The sequence below is a fragment of the Phyllobates terribilis genome, unplaced genomic scaffold, assembly GCF_046119375.1.
Source record: "Phyllobates terribilis strain yellow unplaced genomic scaffold, ASM4611937v1 Scaffold_11__3_contigs__length_659146591, whole genome shotgun sequence".
In the NCBI taxonomy this organism is placed as follows: domain Eukaryota; kingdom Metazoa; phylum Chordata; class Amphibia; order Anura; family Dendrobatidae; genus Phyllobates; species Phyllobates terribilis.
In genome coordinates this window covers 171601017-171620651 of record NW_027362771.1, presented here as the reverse complement: position 1 = coordinate 171620651, position 19635 = coordinate 171601017, and the positions used below count along the sequence as shown (strand labels likewise).

Genomic DNA, 19635 nt, shown 5'->3' with positions numbered 1-19635 from the left:
AAAAAATGGAGATCTTCATTGTTCCTGCAGAGATCCATCCCCTGCCCCTCCCCCCGCCCCGCTGTACACTCAAACTGCGTATTAACATTAATTTTCATCATTACTGAGAAAAAATCCAGTTATGATTTTGGTGCACGAACAGTTATCGAACATAACCTCGAACAGCCGAATTTTTCTCAAATTGTTCGTGTTCGCCGACCGGCTCGAACACCGCCCAAAACAGCTCGAATTTGAGATTGGCGAACAGTTCGAGTAGAACAACGCTCATCTCTAGAGACATTATGAGCCTAGTCATATAACAGAGACAGATAAAGTCTCACATGACACAATGGCACATTTCTGACCTGCTCTATAGGCATTTAATTTTGGCCAGAACTGTGAGGGATTCTTTTTCATCCCTATAACATTGCCTTTTATGATTGGACAGAATCATAGGTCAAAAGTACACTCCCCCAGAGCAGAAGAACTGAAACGCCCAGTTGAATTATAAGAAATGTAATAATTAAGATGTCAGTAAAAATGTGTGCCCTTTGTCTCTACTGCAGAGTGGAGAAAATAAAAACAGAAAAAAAAAACCATTTTTATCCACATTCCTGCACCTATTTACAAGAATATACAGTTTATAAGGTCAAAAGTTGTGAAAGGTCCTCTTTAATTCCAAATGTTAGGTAATTCTTTCATATTATAGAAAGTCCTATTATTTTTAATCTACAGCTACAAGGCAGAACTAGTGTCTCTATGCTAAAAGACAAAAAAAAAACGAAACAAGTGTATTTTGATCCTGCAATTGTTTTTTTTTCTGGTTTTGCATTTAAAATGAAACGGGTACCTTCTAAAAACAAGTGGACTGATCTGCGGAGGTTTGATTTTGAATCAAATTTCCCAAAATTTGAAGATATCTGCAAATTTAAATTTTTATTCCGGTTGATTCACTGGTATAGCAAAAAAAAAAGAAAGAGTGCCTGACTCCATTTCACACACACAACTAAAAACTCAAAGAGCAGGCTAATGATATTAGGCATGGCCACACCAGATTCCCCTTAATGTCTTCTAGCAATCAAATCATATAGTCTAGTGCAGTCAATCAGGAGGGCTATCACAGCTAGTATAAAAGATGAGGGCTGACAAAGCAGCACCATATCAACTGGTTTTAGAGGTCAGAGCGCACAGCTCATTCCACATGCGTTTAGAAAAAGACCTAATCTGATAGTTGCGTAGATCTTCAGTGCGGAATCACATAGAAAATGTGAGTGGCAATCTCAATCTGTGAATATTATTCCAAAACTTAAAGTGATATAGGGAGGTGGTGGTCCTGCATAAACAGTGTGTCAGTCAGTGTGCTTGTGACTTAATATATCTGTGATATACTGAGGAAACAGCACCCTAATAACAGCCTTTTTATACTTCATGCATTGAAAATAAGGAAGGCATTTTAATACACCTTTGTCATAATTTTGCTACTAAAATCCAAAACCCTGAAACCAAGGCTTGTGTGACAAAGAAAGTGTGCTTCCTGGACTATGAGATAGGCAAGCCATATATTTTTAAGACAAAAGAAAACTCTCTATAATCCAAGGATTTAAACACAACTGTCTAAATCACACAGTATGCATATTATATAAAAAAATATACAGTACAGACCAAAAGTTTGGACACACCTTCTCATTTAAAGATTTTTCTGTATTTTCATGACTATGAAAATTGTACATTCACACTGAAGGCATCAAAACTATGAATTAACACATGTGGAATTATATACTTAACAAAAAAGTGTGAAACAACTGAAAATATATCTTATATTCTAGGTTCTTCAAAGTAGCCACCTTTTGCTTTGATGACTGCTTTGCACACTCTTGGCATTCTCTTGATGAGCTTCAAGAGTCTTCCAACAATCTTGAAGGAGTTTCCAGAGATGCTTAGCTCTTTTTGGCCCTTTTGCCTTCACTCTGTGGTCCAGCTCACCCCAAACCATCTCGATTGGGTTCAGGTCTGGTGACTGTGGAGGCCAGGTCATCTGGCGTAGCATCCCATCACTCTCCTTCTTGATCAAATAGCTCTTACACAGACTGAAAGTGTGTTTGGGGTCATTGTCCTGTTGAAAAATAAATGATGGTCCAACTAAACGCAAACTGGATGGAATAGCATGCCGCTGCAAGACGCTGTGGTAGCCATGCTGGTTCAGTATGCCTTCAATTTTGAATAAATCCCCAACAGTGTCACCAGCAAAGCACCCCCACACCACCACATCTCCTCCTCCATGCTTCATGGTGGGAACCAGGCATGTAGAGTCCTTTGGAACCAAAGATCTAAAATTTGAAATCATCAGACCAAAGCACAGATTGCCACTGGTCTAATGTCCATTCCTTGTGTTCTTTAGCCCAAACAAGTCTCTTCTGCTTGTTGCCTGTCCTTAGCAGTGGTTTCCTAGCAGCTATTTTACTATGAAGGCCTGCTGCACAAAGTCTCCTCTTAACAGTTGTTGAAGAGATGTGTCTGCTGCTACAACTCTGTGTGGCATTGACCTGGTCTCTAATCTGAGCTGCTGTTAACCTGCGATTTCTGAGTCTGGTGACCCGGATAAACTTATCCTCAGAAGCAGAGGTGACTCTTGGTCTTCCTTTCCTGGGGCGGTCCTCATGTGAGCCAGTTTCTTTGCAGCGCTTGAAGGTTTTTGCAACTGCACTTGGGGACACTTTCAAAGTTTTCCCAATTTTTCGGACTGACTGACCTTCATTTCTTAAAGTAATGATGGCCACTCGTTTTTCTTTACTTGGCTGCTTTTTTCTTGCCATAATACAAATTCTAACAGTCTATTCAGTAGGACTATCAGCTGTGTATCCACCTGACTTCTGCACAACACAACTGATGGTCCCAACCCCATTTATAAGGCAAGAAATCCCACTTATTAAACCTGACAGTGCACACCTGTGAAGTGAAAACCATTTCCGGTGACTACCTCTTGAAGCTCATCAAGAGAATGCCAAGAGTGTGCAAAGCAGTCATCAAAGCAAAAGGTGGCTACTTTGAAGAACCTAGAGAATAATACATATTTTCAGTTGTTTCACACTTTTTTGTTAAGTATATAATTCCACATGTGTTAATTCATAGTTTTGATGCCTTCAGTGTGAATGTACAATTTTCATAGTCATGAAAATACAGAAAAATCTTTAAATGAGAAGGTGTGTCCAAACTTTTGGTCTGTACTGTATATATTTTTTGTAAATTTCTATATTGTTTTAATAAAATAATAAACCTGTACATACCTCCCAAATACAATGCCCTGTTGCAGGTGCTTGCTTTTAGGACATGAATCTTCCTTGCTTTTTTTTTCTTTTCTTGTTTTTTTGGTAAAGGCCAGAGTTCTTTTTTTTCTTTGTTTTTTTTTTTTTTTATTGTGTTAAAGAAAGGGCACATTTTAATTTTAGAATACCTGTTTTATTTGTCCAATCTAGAAATCATATATAATCTAAAATTTAAACAATGTGTTCAAAGACTGCAAGAAATAAATAAATAGCAACACATGTAAAAAACATAGAGTGCTTCTTTTAAATTTTGCTTTTCAAAAAAGCGTAAAGCCATCTCACTACAGCATCCATGGTGAGATGGCTTTTACGCTTTTTTGATTAAAAGTAAATGTCAGTGAAGTAACTTCTGTTTTTTTTTACATTAGTTACTATTTCTTTTACTTACTGCACTATTTTTATTCTAATTTATATTTATATATTAATGGCCACAGTATGTATACACTTACATGGTGTGTCGCCTTGTGCTTTTTTTGCCTTCAATTTAGCAATAATACACCCCATAATCATACTGCATGCTGTTGCAGAATATTTATGTACAGTCATGAACCTACGTGTAGCTACTTTGCGAACATAACATTTCAGGGATGCGTTACATTTTTTTTTTCATAGGAAGTAGTAGAAATAATACATTTTAAAATATAATGTACAAAAAAGGTTTGGCTATTTTATTAGTCAAATTTAGAAATTGTAGGCTCGAAAACAATACTTTCCATTTGTGTGCCTACATAGGTCTAAGGGGGAGGTCGCAACATTGTAATAAAATGCAATAAAAGGTGATCAAAATGTTTTATCTACTCCAAAATGCTATCAGTAAAAATGTCAGCTCATTTTGTATCTGCATATTTGTAATGATCTGGAAAATCCTCTTGCCAGGTCAGTTTTACTGTATAGTAAACAAGGTAAATAAAGGTAAATAAAAAAATAAAAAAATTGTAAAATTGCACTTTTTTGCAATTTCAACGCACTTTGCACTTCATATGGCTATATTTATGGAAAAATAAAAACATTATGGCTCTTGGAAGAAGGGGAGGAAAAAACTAAAACAAAAAGCGGAAATTGGACATGGCGTTAAATGAGAGGGAATAATAGTGCTTAAAAAAAAATTATACAAGTTTCAATTTTTGTATACCTGTTCTAACATTCCAATTTGGCAACCATACACCGCACAGCATAACTGTGGTCTATTGCAGCATTTTAATGCAATTCTTCTACCTCCTGGCATTTATTATTAAGTGGTCTTTTTTGAGCAGGGGATAATAATCAGGTTTAATAAAAATATGCAAACAAATTATTATAGTATAGTAAATCAAGACAAGAAACTTTGCACGTCTGATTTAGCATACCGGTTGAAAATATAAAATTGTAAACATATATACGCCACACCAATAATGTAGTTATTACATTAGCCATTTTGGCCATCGCGTAAACCCTACTTAGTATTTCTGGCTAATTACATATTTTTTCAAGGTTGAACAAGTGTGATAATAATCTTTTGTAAACAATGTAAATGGTATACTTGTGTCCACAATTTATTTTAAACCAAAACATGATCTTGCCAATGGAGGTAAACGCATGTGATAAAAAAACACCCTTGGGCAAAATTACTGTTATTGCGAACAGTTAAGCAAGTTGAAGATGAAATGATCTCTAAAAGGCCTAAAGTTAAAGATGACACATTTGTATTTTAGGCAAAAAAATATATATTTTCATCTGTTACATTTTAAAAATTGCGAAAAGGAAAATGGGCTGATACAAAAGTTTGGGCATCCTTGGAGATTCAGACCTTAATTAGCCTGTTCGGGTGAACAAGCCGTTCAGTATCATCATAAAGAAAGGCCAGGTGATGCAAATTTCCCAGCTTTTTAAAAATCCTGACTCATTTAACTTTATGCCAAAAAACAGCAGTTATGGGTTCCTCTAAGCAGTTGATTCTTTCTGTGAGGTAAAACATTTTCCTGGCTGTTTTTAAGCAATATTTTACCTCAAAAAAGTATAATCTGCGATCTCATGCTATAATGTCTGTATACTTTTTTGATAATTCCTCTGCCCAGGAGCTGTGGTATGTTTAGACCATGTTCCTGAATGGTCAGACACAGCCATTACACAGTACACAGCAGGGGTACATTTATAAGATTATCTCAGCAGAGGAACAATGTTATTTAATACATCCAATTGTGGAACTTATTTTTTATACCAAGATCTATTGACTAAAATGAGCTTTGTTTATGAGAAAACCCTTTTAATGGCTTAATCATTTAGAGATTAGCAAACCTGTTGTGGATCCCAAAAAAATGATAATTTTTATCTCCCTAGTTGAGAAGTCGTTACTTTTTCATGCTCAAAAAATCTATCCTGCTTTTGTTTTAAAATATGGGAATAATGCTTTGACATTTTGTAGAAAAGCTTTTGCTTTGTATCTTTAACCCTCTGTTTGAAAGATGCACAGCTTCTTCAGTTTGCATTACCTGTGCATAAACATCAATGAAGAAGACGTTTGCCCAAAAAAGGGATAATTTTTGGACTGTTTTTAGAATTTTAGTAGCCTAAAAAGTTCTTATGTCCTTATATCTAACGTTACTCTCCAAAAACAAAACATAATTTTCATGGATAATAAGATGGTGACACGAGTCTTCTGCATAGCCTCAATGAAAGCATTAACGCATAAAGACAGAAAAGTAAACTGGTATTTATGATTTACCTGGTCTTGTAAATAACTTCCTGCACTAAAAAATAATAATAATAATTAATGAAAACTATATTTTGTATATTTTATGTGATTGACTTATTTTACATACTCTTTGAGTAGGAAAGAAATTAGTTCTTAACTTGCTGCAAGGGATTCATAGTTGAATTTTACAGTATGTACAGCTCCTGGTGTTTGTATTCTGTCATTCAAATGTAAATTTAATCCATGCACATGACCCGATTATAAATTTTATGAGCTCGCAAGTTAGTGTTACATGAGAATATAACCTTTATGTTTGCTTTCAACTCTATCATGATTAATAGCAAATATCATTGAGAGCTTCCAAATTATAGTAGAAATAAGCAAAGATCATTACTTTAAATTTGACAACATAAACATGTTTAATGACAAGGATTTACTGATACTAAGTAAAACATAATTAATAGGCTCATATTCTGAGACACTTCATTTTGCAATTCTGCTATGTTTCACCATAGTCTGTATGAAGTTCGAGCTGAATAATGGACAGCACAGTGTATATTGCAGAATACACAAACAAGTCATTATACCAAATACATAAACCAGGCCTTTACTTATGCAGTGTAATACAGTCATCATTCACTGCGCAAAATGATACATCGCAAAGGAAAAACCAGTTTGAGGAAATAGTGGCACTGCATGGTTACATATCTTTCTTGCATGCCAGCATGTTCACTCAATTATTAATATCAGCACACAGAAACAATATATTCTTGTAATATATTCCCAATGAGACTACAAAGTATAAAGGACGGAGAACTCCTTATGTGTAAAAGAATGCTATAAATACAATCTCTTCTAAGGTGCTTTCTCTTGAAATACTTGACCTCTTACCATTCTATTTTCTAACCGCATGAGCTGCTAATGAGACAGACAGAGACAGAATTAAGCCTCAATATATTCTGCAGCATTTTGACCTTGCTTTGTTCTTTAAAACAAGCTGCTGAACTCAGGAATATATCCTAGTGCATTCATTTTCCCTCTGGACAAAGTACCAAATGGTGGTATAATTGCCAAGGGAAAATTATCGCTGAGATGCGAATTATCTCCACCATAAATTCTGAAAATGCGTAACAGACCCAGTCATTAGTAAGCGTGTCCATATTTACAAAACTAAATAATAAATGTTAACAACACACAATGGATGCCTATCAAAAAACTTCCTTGTGAAATAACCTGTAAATTCAATGAAGTTCAAATAAACAAAAACAGACTAAAAATCATGCAGTCTGTAGACAAAACTAAACAGGAGGCAAAAAGGAATAAGTCCCCCCAATTGAATATACAGTACAGACCAAAAGTTTGGACACACCTTCTCATTTAAAGATTTTTCTGTATTTTCATGACTTTGAAAATTGTACATTCACGCTGAAGACATCAAAACTATGAATTAACACATGTGGAATTATATACCTAACAAAAAAGTGTGAAACAACTGAAAATATGTCTTATATTCTATGTTCTTCAAAGTAGCCACCTTTTGCTTTGATGACTGCTTTGCACACTCTTGGCATTCTCTTGATGAGCTTCAAGAGGTAGTCACCGGAAATGGTCTTACAACAATCTTGAAGGAGTTCCCAGAGTTGCTTAGCACTTGTTGGCCCTTTTGCCTTCACTCTGCGGTCCAGCTCACCCCAAACCATCTCGATTGGGTTCAAGTCTGGTGACTGTGGAGGCCAAGTCATCTGGCGTAGCACCCCATCACTCTCCTTCTTGGTCAAATAGCCCTTACACAGTGTGGAGGTGTGTTTGGGGTAATTGTCCTGTTGAAAACTAAATGATAGTCCAACTAACTGCAAACCGGATGGAATACCATGCCGCTGCAAGATGCTGTGGTAGCCATGCTGGTTCAGTATGCCTTCAATTTTGAATAAATCCCCAACAGTGTCACCAGCAAAGCACCCCCACACCATCACACCTCCTCCTCCATGCTTCACGGTGGGAACCAGGCATGTAGAGTCTATCCATTCACCTTTTTCTGCGTCACACAAAGACACGGTGGTTGGAACCAAAGATCTCAAATTTGGACTCATCAGAGCAAAGCACAGATTTCCACTGGTCTAATGTCCATTCTTTGTGTTCTTTAGCCCAAACAAGTCTCTTCTGCTTGTTGCCTGTCCTTAGCAGTGGTTTCTTAGCAGCTATTTTACCATGAAGGCCTGCTGCACAAAGTCTCCTCTTAACAGTTGTTGTAGAGATGTATCTGCTGCTAGAACTCTGTGTGGCATTCACCTGCTCTCTAATCTGAGCTGCTGTTAACCTGCGATTTCTGAGGCTGGTGACTCGGATATACTTATCCTCAGAAGCAGAGGTGACTCTTGGTCTTCCTTTCCTCTGGCGGTCCTCATGTGAGCCAGTTTCTTTGTAGCGCTTGATGGTTTTTGCAACTGCACTTGGGGACACATACAAAGTTTGCCCAATTTTTCGGACTGACTGACATTCATTTCTTAAAGTAATGATGGCCACTCGTTTTTCTTTACTTAGCTGCTTTTTTCTTGCCATAATGCAAATTCTAACAGTCTATTCAGTAGGACTATCAGCTGTGTATCCACCTGACTTCTGCACAACACAACTGATGGTCACAACCCCATTTATAAGGCAAGAAATCCCACTTACTAAACCTGACAGGGCACACCTGTGAAGTGAAAACCATTTCCAGTGACTACCTCTTGAAGCTCATCAAGAGAATGCCAAGAGTGTGCAAAGCAGTCATCAAAGCAAAAGGTGGCTACTTTGAAGAACCTAGAATATAAGACTTATTTTCAGTTCTTTCACACTTTTTTGTTAAGTATATAATTCCAAATGTGTTAATTCATAGTTTTGATGCCTTCAGTGTGAATGTACAATTTTCAAAGTCATGAAAATACAGAAAAATCTTTAAATGAGAATGTGTGTCCAAACTTTTGGTCTGTACTGTACATGTCTTGGATGAGCATTAAGAAAGACACATTTATTTTGTGTATTTATGTATATGTGGTTAATTTTACTTTTAGTGAGTCTGTGTAACCTCGTGGTAGTAAGTTATTCACCTTAGTGTATGCAAGAATAACATGGTCATATTTTTTGTCAGGCAATAACAAAAATGAGGTCTGATAGCTAACAGCCATATGCCATGTTACTGCCTGTTGATAAGACTATATTTGAAGAGACAGTCAGTATGGCTGCCAATGACAGGTAAATTAGTATTGTGTTAAAGTGGTGTTTGTTGCTAAAATTACCACAATGATTTGGAAGGTGTACACTTTTAAAATTCCTTATAATAACATAATATTCAGTTATAGTATAACCAGAAACAGGGCAGTATAAACCTCTTCTTTTTTTCATAAAAAGTTGATAAATCAGAGAAATGTGTGCAATGAAAACATTAAGGACAATATGTAGCAAATAATAAAGTCCCTGCTTTTATTTTCCAACCAGTCAAATGAAATCTGTCTCATTTCTCTAGGTCATAGGTCTTTAACCTATACTGTACATTATATATTATAAAGGATACATAACAAACCATAGGTCTACGAAGTACTTGCGTTAGCCCAGGGCAATTCTACTTTCCAAAACTTCCTCTTCTCTCTGGTATTGTTGCTGACTATCTCTATTATTAACTACCTGGTGAAATTGAGCTTTGTATGAGGTTTAGTTGAAGTTTGTTTTAATGGCGGCACTAATGTATACTATAAAAACATTGCTACATTGACTGGCGGTGTAAAGTAGGCAGTTGTAATGGCTTTTTCAGGGCAAAGTGGCAGTTTTGTTTAGATTTGCACATTGTGGCACATTTTGTTATGTTCTAATTCTAGTCTCTACAGCTAAAGCTAGAAATATGCACTTACTTAACATTTTTTTTGCAATGTTAACAAGCCATATGAAGTTAGAATATACTTACTATCCTCCACCATTCTAAATTTGAAATATAATTTAAATTAATAGAGACAATTATTTATGAAGCAGAATGGCACTAATTGCTACAATACTACAGAACATGAACGTTGAGCATTTAGTACAAAATCATTACTGTGTATACTCTAGGGGTAGTTATTGTGTTAGACACTTCAAAGCAATTGTTATTAATCTCCCAAATGCATATTTTTTAATAGAGTTAATATCTACCTAGTATATAGTATTTTGGCAGTGAAAATGGGAAAAATCATACATATCTGACAAGTTTAAATTAACAGAGATATAACTTATTTCTTAGGCACTTTAGTGGGGGCTCAATAAGAGCAACCAGCATGTTAAAAGAATGTGCTGTATGGAGAATTGTGAATAGATTCATGTATATCAAGCATTATTCTAAATTAAAAACCCTATTTTAGATTTTATCAACATATGTGCAGCATCTGAAACAACAGATACTGGAAGCCTGTGCTAGTATTTCTTTTGCGGTGTTGCTATCAGTCTGTCAAGAGTGGGAGAAGAAAGTTGCATTGACAATCCAACACAATGGGCAGCACTTTGAAAACATTTTATAAGTGGTCATAAACTTGTAAAAAATTCATGAAAGACTAAAGCTATGTTAAAACCAAGCACACCATTGCTTTTCTTATGAAATTCTCAATACGTTTGATTTGTCACATGACCCTCTTCCTATTGAAAAAAATAAAGTTGGATCCAAAATAGCCGACTTCAAAATGGCCGCCATGGTCACCACCCATCTGGAAAAGTTTTCCCCCTCCCATATGCTAATGTGCCACAAACAGGAAGTTGATATCATCAACTATTATCATTTAATTTAGGTGTATCCATATAAGTGGCCAACGCTGTATAGGTCTGTTCATTATAATTTAACCAATCACTTATTCCATAGTCACACTTTTGTATACTTATACATGATCAAATCAATTTGATTAGAGATTAGCGGATATGGCAGAACTCAAATTCACCTGCTCGCATGTTTTTATCCCAGGAAATTAGACTCACAGACAAGTTTTTCTCCATGAATTTAATGTCCTTTATTATTTTCTGGGATATTTCCAGACCCAAGAGCATAATAACCATTACATGTAAAAAAAAATTCTTATACTTACCTCTCCATTACCCTCTCCAGTCCCTCCTCTACTCACCACCACTCATCCAGTCCTCGCCACAAGTTTTGATTTCCCACCAATAGCGTGGGAATGTTCAGCCCTCTCGCTTTGAGCCAGAGTTCAAGGTGTCAAGGTGCCTTGAGCATGGGAGATCAACAGCACACTTTGTGACATCATGATGCCTTGCAACACCGCCAGCAATGGCACAACAATCTGGGCAGTTGCACTACCAAAGGTAGTACTCACTTGGCTTCCTTTTCTTTCTGCATGCATATTAGTAGGGACAAAGCTGAGTGTATTATGAAATAAATAATACATCATTCATCTCAGCCACAGCAGAATGATGTTACCTCTACCAGTGGCACCATCAGTTCAAGTCAATGTTCTTCACAAATGATTATGAGGTATGCGCTTTAAAAACATGAAAAGTTTGTCAGTACACTGTATTATTAATTGGGCTGTTGGTTACTGCAGCGTTATTATTCATTTCTGTGATGAGGTCTTATTGACATTTCTAAGACTGAGTTTACATTAAAAAATTGAACTTGGATCGATAGAGCCCTGTGAGACCTCAGAGTATTATACACAAATACACATTTTAAGCAATTAGAGTACCCACAGTTCTCACAGTATTGATTCAATGCAATTTTTTTTTTCCAAAAATATATTGAACCTGGCAAATTCAAAATTAAAAAGAGTCGATCATCTCTAATGCTCAGATTTATAACCTCTTATTCTATTTTTGTGAGTAAAGGTGACTCCTCAATTTTTGTAGTAAACCATGACTAAATAGTCTCAAAAGTTAGCTGTTTGTCATTACCATTTCATTAGACTATCAAATGGTATTAACTCTTAATTTTTATATTTTCTAATTATATTGAGCTATGAATGCTAAATGCTATCTGGATATATAAATTGGTTTATTAGCACATGTTCTTACCCTCTGGGTTAGTTTTTATGTCACATAGACTACCGTTCAAAAGTTTGGGGTCACCCAGATAATTTTGTGTTTTCCATGAAAATTCATACTTTTATTTATCAAATGAGTTGCAAAATTAATAGAAAATATAGTCCAGACATTGACAAGGTTAGAAATAATGATTTATATTTGAAAGAATAATTTTCTCCTTCAAACTTTGCTTTCGTCAAAGAATGCTCCCTTTGCAGCAACTACAGCATTGTAGACCTTTGGCATTCTAGCTGTTAATTTGCTGAGGTAATCTTGAGAAATTTCACCCCATGCTTCCTGAAGCCCCTCCCACAAGTTGGATTGGCTTGATGGGCACTTTGTGCGTACCATATGGCCAAGCTGCTCCCACAACATCTCAATGAGGTTGACATCTGTTGACTGCGCTGGCCACTCCATTACAGATAGAATACCAGCTGCCTGCTTCTTCCCTAAATAGTTCATGCATAATTTGGAGGTGTGCTTTGGGTCATTTTCCTGTTGTAGCATGAAATTGGCTCCAATTAAGCGCTGTCCACAGAGTATGGCATGGCGTTGCAAAATGGAGTGATAGCCTTCCTTATTCAAAATCCCATTTACCTTGTACAAATCTGCCACTTTGCCAGCACCAAAGCAACCCCAGACCATCACATTACCTCCACCATGCTTGACAGATGGCGTCAGGCACTCTTCCAGCATCTTTTCAGTTGTTCTGCACCTCACAAATGTTCTTCTGTGTGATCTAAACACCTCTAACTTTGATTCGTCTGTCCATAAAACTTTTTTCCAATCTTCCTCTGACTAGTGTCTGTGTTCTTCTGCCCATACTAATCTTTTCATTTTATTAGCAAGTCTCAGATATGGCTTTTTCTTTGCCACTTTGCCCTGAAGGTCAGCATCCCGGAGTCGCCTCTTCACTATAGACGTTGACACTGGCATTTTGCGTGTACTATTTAATGAAGCAGCCAGTTGAGGAGCTGTGAGGCGTCGATTTCTCAAACTAGAGACTCTAATGTACTTGTCTTGTTGCTCAGTTGTGCAGTGGGGCCTCCCACTTCTCTTTCTACTCTGGTTAGAGCCTGTTTGTGCTCTCCTCTGAAGGGAGTAGTACACACCGTTGTAGGAAATCTTCAGTTTCTTGGCAAATTCTCGCATGGAATAGCCTTCATTTCAAAGAACAAGAATAGACTGTCTAGTTTCACATGAAAGTTCTCTTTTTTTGGCCATTTTGAGAGTTTCATAAAACAAACAAATGTCATGCTCCAGATTCTCAACTAGCTCAAAGGAAGGTCAATTTTATAGATTCTTAAATCAGCCAAACCGTTTTCAGCTGTGCTAACATACTTGTGCAAGGGTTTTCTAGGGTTTTCTAAACACCCATCAGCCTTCTTACACAGTTAGCAAACTCAATGTACCATTAAAACACTGGAGTGGTGGTTGCTGGAAATGGGCCTCTATACACCTATGCAGATATTGAAATAAAAACAAGACGTTTGCAGCTATAATAGTCATTTACCACATTAACAATGTATAGAGTGTATTTCTGATTCATTTAATGTTTGTTATGCACGCGCCCGGACTGACTGGCGTGTGCGTGTATATGTAGGGATTCTACTCGACCGTACCGGAGAGTGAATGCCTGGAGTGGCGTAACTAAGTATCCACCCGATCCGACCAAGGTCGCACGACGGCATGCGATGCCAGTGCACCAAGGAGGAACCGAGCAGAAGGACCAGGTGCTACTCCAGGTCCGACCCCGGACACGGCTGTTGACCCACACCGGGGAATACAGGAACAGGCAGGTTAGGCTGGCACACAGACTGGTGGATATAGGCAGACACGGCTGGTATGCAGACGGGTGGATGCCAGCAAGCACGACTGGTATGCAGGCAGGGAGGCACTGGCAGGTAAGACAGGTCGGAGCACAGAGTGGATAGGACCCAGTACAGACTGGGACTCAGGAACAGAACCACAGATGCGATGGACAAACACAGCAGAGTGAGGCCGCCCGGAGCGGCGAGCAAGAGCAGAGCAAGACGAGGCCGCCTGGAGCGGTGAGCGAGAGAAGAGCAGGATGAGGCCGCCTGGAGCGGTGAGCAAGAGTGGAGCAGGACGAGACTGCCGGAGCAGTGGGCAAAGGGTCCGAGCAGAGCGAGGCTGCCAGAGCAGTGAGCAAAGGGTCAGAGCAGAGCGAGACTGCCGGAGCAGTGAGCAAAGGGTCCGAGCAGAGCGAGACTGCCGGAGCAATGAGCAAAGGGTCCGAGCAGAGCGAGACTGCCGGAGCAGTGAGCAAAGGGTCAGAGCAGAGCGAGACTGCCGGAGCAGTGAGAAAAGGCAGAGCAGGCAGAAACCGCCAGAGCGGTGAGCAAGGAAGAGCAGACAGAAACCGCCGGAGCGGTGAGCAAGGCAGAGCAGGCAAGAACCGCCAGAGCGGTGAGCAAAGGCAGAACAGGCAAGAACCGCCGGAGCGGTGAGCAAAGGCAGAGCAGGCAAGAACCGCCGGAGCGGTGAGCAAGGTAGAGCAGGCAAGAACCGCCGGAGCGGAGAGCAAGGCAGAGCAGGCAAGAACTGCCGGAGCGGAGAGCAAGGCAGAGCAGGCAAGAACTGCCGGAGCGGTGAGCAAGGCAGAGCAGGCAAGAACCGCCGGAGCGGCGAACAAGCAGAAACCAACGGAGCGGCAAACAAGGCAGAGCGGGCAGAAACCGCCGGACCGGCGAACAAGGCAGAGCGGGCAAAATCCACTGGAGCGGCGAGCAAGGCAGAGCAGAGGGGACAGGCCTCTATTCACACGGAACAGACTGGAAGGGAAAGGCAGAACCAGATACCCACAGGTTACTTGCAGTGAAGTAGTGAGTGGGCCACAAACTCACAAACGGAAGTACAGTGACAACGAGCAGGAGTTAGGTACGAGTTCAGACTCTGCAGAAAAAGGGAAGATATGGGCGTAGAGAGAAACGGGAAGCAGGCTGGAAGATAGTTAGGGCAGGAACAGACACTGGGAAAATACACAGACAACAGATCTAGGTATGCGGCCCCTAGAGGGCAGAAGGAACAGGCTAAGAGCGTGTTCACACAGGCCTGGAATTATAGCCTCCAGGAAAGGCAGAAAGACAGCTGGCTAGAGTGCACAGACAGGACACAGTTCAGACACGGGAACTGATACCGCAAGGCAGGAAACATAGACAGGACCTGGCACATCAGTGACTAGAAGCCAACTGACAGAACAAGATGCTCAGGCAAGGATTCCAAGGAGGAGCTGGTTTAAACACCAGGTGACAGACAGCAATAAGCTGAGGACGCATTAGCGGTGTGTCTGCAGCAGCTACAAGAAACAGGATGTTCAGCGGGCGTCGCCCTAAGCAGCCAGAGAAGAGCAAAGCAGACAGTATGGAAAGAAGCCAGAGTGGCAGTCTGGACTGGAAATCAAGTGCGCGCTCTTGCACAGTGGGAGATGGACCACTATGCAAGGACGCCGCCAGGTATGTTACAATGTTAACTTCATTGAAAAAAAATGTGCTTTTCTTTCAAAAATAATGAAATTTCTAAATGACCCCAAACTTTTGAACGGTAGTGTACATTAGGTACAATTATTATTCACTATAATGAATACTTAGGGTGGTTTACTTTAAACAATGTATATTTCATTTGTCTGACAGCAGTGTCTCTTTTATCTGTTTTTTATACAGTATATATTTGTTTACTCATAATTATTATCATCAATGAGATGGACAGGTCCGGACCCACACTGAGAGATTATGAGAGGTTATCTAAAATACATGTATGCCCTTTGGAATACTTTGCTCTGCAGAGATATTCACAATGAAATAAAATGCCACTGATTAATAAAGATGCTTTACTTTGAAAATATTTAATGAAGCTGACTACAGTTAGTAATACACAGAGGTGCTGTTTTGGTACAAGGGTTCAGAAGAGCAAACTTCAGAGAGACCTCATAACTTTATATGCTCTTACATATTAGGAACTGCAGATAACTATGCCTAACCACATCATTTTATAAAGAGTACAGTTAACTAATGAATTAATATGCTCCCTTTAAAGAAAAAAAACAGATATTGAAAAGCCACACAATAAATTCCTAGAAACGAAATTAACATACTGCTCCTTAATGTCAACAAAACAATTAAAATATTTAGCTTTGTGCAAATAGTTTATAAATAGCATGAAGAAGAGTATACAAAAATAATTTCCATTATAATGCAGTTACATATATTTAATTCTTTCTCTCTCTTTATATGTACATAGATAGATAGATGATAGATAGATAGATAGATAGATAGATAGATAGATATTGCAGGCAGCCAACAGGAGGATACTGGATGGAGTATATATCTTTCCCAGAAAGTTAAGCTTAGTGAGATATTAAACGCTGGGTAGTACGGGTTGGTGCAACAGCTTTGGTGCTGAGCCATTTTTTTCATGTTAGTTCCAGGCTGGTTTTATTATACTGATTTGATAGTGGGACTCATCACTACCACTCCTACTTCCATCCCTGTTCCAGTATGGGCAGTACTGAAGGCTTAGCCAGTTCAGCTGAGGGAGGTCACCTCATTTCAGATACATAAAGTGCTGACGAAAGCCTCAGGAGAGGAAACACAGCCTCTGGAGTGATATGGTGTATTTCTGAGAAGGATCTGCACGGCGCTTAACCCCTTAACGACCGCTGATACTCATTAAAACGTCAGCCGCTAAGGGGCCTTATTCCTTCATCGCTGTTTTAAAACGGCAATCATGAATAAGGGAATAGCGCCCCCCAGAGACCAAAAACTCCAGGGTTTAAGCTACCAGGGGTAGCTGAGGCGCTGGAGAGCACGATCAGGGCTGAATTTTCCTATCCTCAATCATTTGATCGCCGTTATTCAATGAATGTGTAACAAAAAAAAGTGTGTCTGCCATTAAAATCATTTCTCTCTCTTCTCACATGATATACATGTCAGGGAAGAGAGAAATTATGTACCAAAGCCCACCCCCGATACCTCCGCCCTCCCCGGAACCTCCTGTTCCATGCCTGAAAAAAATGGCGAGTGCATGCTCATTGCGCCCGCTAAGATCTGCCGACCAGCACCCTGCAACAGCAGGGAATTTTCCCATTGGTTTCTGACTTAATTGCTGTGATAGACTCTATCATACTGATCAAAAGCTAATAATTAGTAAATCATTTCCCCCTGTGTCAGCCCCTTAGTCAAATTACTTTTTCATTATTTTACAATTTTTATTTCTTTCATTCTTTGCTGTTAGGGTTGGGCTTAGCATTAGGGAAAGGCTTAGAGTTGGGGATGGGCTTTGGGTTAGGGTTTTTTCAAAAGTTAAAAAAAATGTTGACGATATGATGACTAGTGTTGAGTGGAAGTGCTTGCTACTTGAGTTTGCATCAGGTGCTCAGGTATGCACCGTGTATCATGGGTGCTCGAGTGACATGCCCCACATTTCTTGCGGCTGTAAACAACCAAAAAAAATGCAGGGATTGCCTGCCATGCACGGGAAATCCCTGCATGTTTTTTTGGCTGCGTAGCAGCCACGAAACATGTAGGGCACGGACTCAAGCATGTCACTCGAGCACCCACAATACTCAATACATACCCGAGCACCTGATGCAAACTTGTGTAGAGCTCACTTGAGCTCATTACTAATGATGACATATTTAATATGAAAACCTAATGTTATCAAATTCTGTGTCGTACCTTTGGTTAAAAAATTCTCATTATACCCCTGCATAAAATCCTAGAGGGGTGCAGTTTACTTAATGGGGTCAGTTGTAGGGGGCTTCTGGTGTTTAGGCAACTTAGGGCCCTGTAAAGTTGACATGTCACCAGCAATCTATTCCAGACAATTTGTGTCCAAAATTCAAATATTCTTCCTCCCGTTTTGAACCCTGACATTTGTCCAAACATAACTTTTTGACTACATGTCGGGTATCACTGCACTCGAAAGAAAGTGGGTAACAAACTGTGCAGTCAACTTTTTGGTGTTACCATTTGTAAAAGGGAAAAAAAATGTGCTAAAGCAACTTTCCAGAGTTATTACCACATAAATTGACACTGTTAGATTTCTAAAAATTGGCCCGGTCATTAAGGGCAAAATTGGCTCAGTCAGTAAGGGGTTAAAAAGCTAAATACAAGGTACTGGAGAGCCAAGCCCCTCATATGTCCATGGTAGAATGAGTCAGAGATACGATGTATTAGTTATCATCTAGACAAGCAAGTCTTTGTTATTTTTCGGTTGCTTTATTATTTGCTACATTTTGGCTGAAAATAAGAGCCCCATGTTTCCCCTATATAGACTGTTTCCGTCTACGTCACGGTCAGGCAGTCCTACAATGCCCGAGCACAATTCAAAACTACTCGAGAATTAAGAATGAATTCAGTAACTTTCTGTTATCTTAAATAAACAAATCATTAGATGTCAATGTTAATTCCTGCTCTGAATATGTCAAAGGTCATCATAAGTTTGTACTCCCAGACTTTTCTGTCAATTTAAGATGACCTTTGACGTACTTAGAGGTGGAATGAATGTGTCACATGGATTTATGTCTTTCTATATCAATTAAGGTATTTGCTCCTTAGACAATTTGGGGGGCATCACAACCCTTGATCGGACGTCAATCAGTGGACAATACTGAGGACTCTAAAATTTTAACAGTGTTTTCAGTTACACATTTTAGAATGAGCACTCCCATACTCACAGATAGCAATAATTGCAGAGGGATATAAACATTTTGTTCATTTGATATTTTTAGTTTGTCCCCAACTGACAGTTTTGTGGAAAATGGTAGTAGCTTTGGTATGAAAATATTTTGAACAAATACATTTCATTTTTTTTGCAAGTAAAAATAATTACAAACATTTTGATATAATTCTATCTGAAATCATGAAATAATTTTTAAAAAATGTAAGAAAAAAATTGAAGATTTGTAATTTATGCACACTTTTATGCACTTTTCCTTTAAAGATGCAAAATACAACAGGGGTTGCATAAGATAATTACAAGAAAGAGGTTCACTTTTAACAAAAGTTAGCAGTTCTCTTATTTATAAACTTATTAATAGGCTGTGCTGATCAACTGGGGAAAGCTCATGAACTAGAGTACTACAATATGTGGTAATAAAATCAACTCATTATTACTAATCTAAAACAATCTTTTTCAGGTGCACGTATGCACATTTTATAATAAAACAATGCAGACAGGACGATGAAGAAGTAATACATCTACATAAAAATGAAGAAGCAGGTTGTACTCAAGCTTGATTACTGGTGTGATCCCCATAACTCCTGCTTTACAGTGAATTAACATTTTCTACTTGTGCACAAGAATAATGGAGATGAAGTGTAATTTAGGACTAATGTTTAAACTAGCATAAGTTTGGTATCCAATACATGTCAAAGGCAAACCATTTTCTTTTTGTTTTCTGTGATGAACATATTATGTAATTAATGTTATGTCATAAAAACAATAAACAACATAATACAATATTTTAAATATGTATCTTGTTAAATAAACTTTTGAACAAGGCGATGATATGAGAGTTTTAGCACTTAATTCTGCAAGCCTAAACTAATCATAAAGACATCATTTTTTTGGTGATCAAAATGATCAGTCTTCAGTATCTTCGTGCATGGTGAA

General features: G+C 38.6%; 1 protein-coding gene across 1 annotated transcript in view; it reads right to left on the bottom strand.

The window, feature by feature from the left end:
• TRHDE (thyrotropin releasing hormone degrading enzyme) overlaps positions 1 to 19635 on the bottom strand; it is a 1416750-nt gene that overhangs the window by 191543 nt on the left and 1205572 nt on the right. The window lies entirely within an intron of this gene.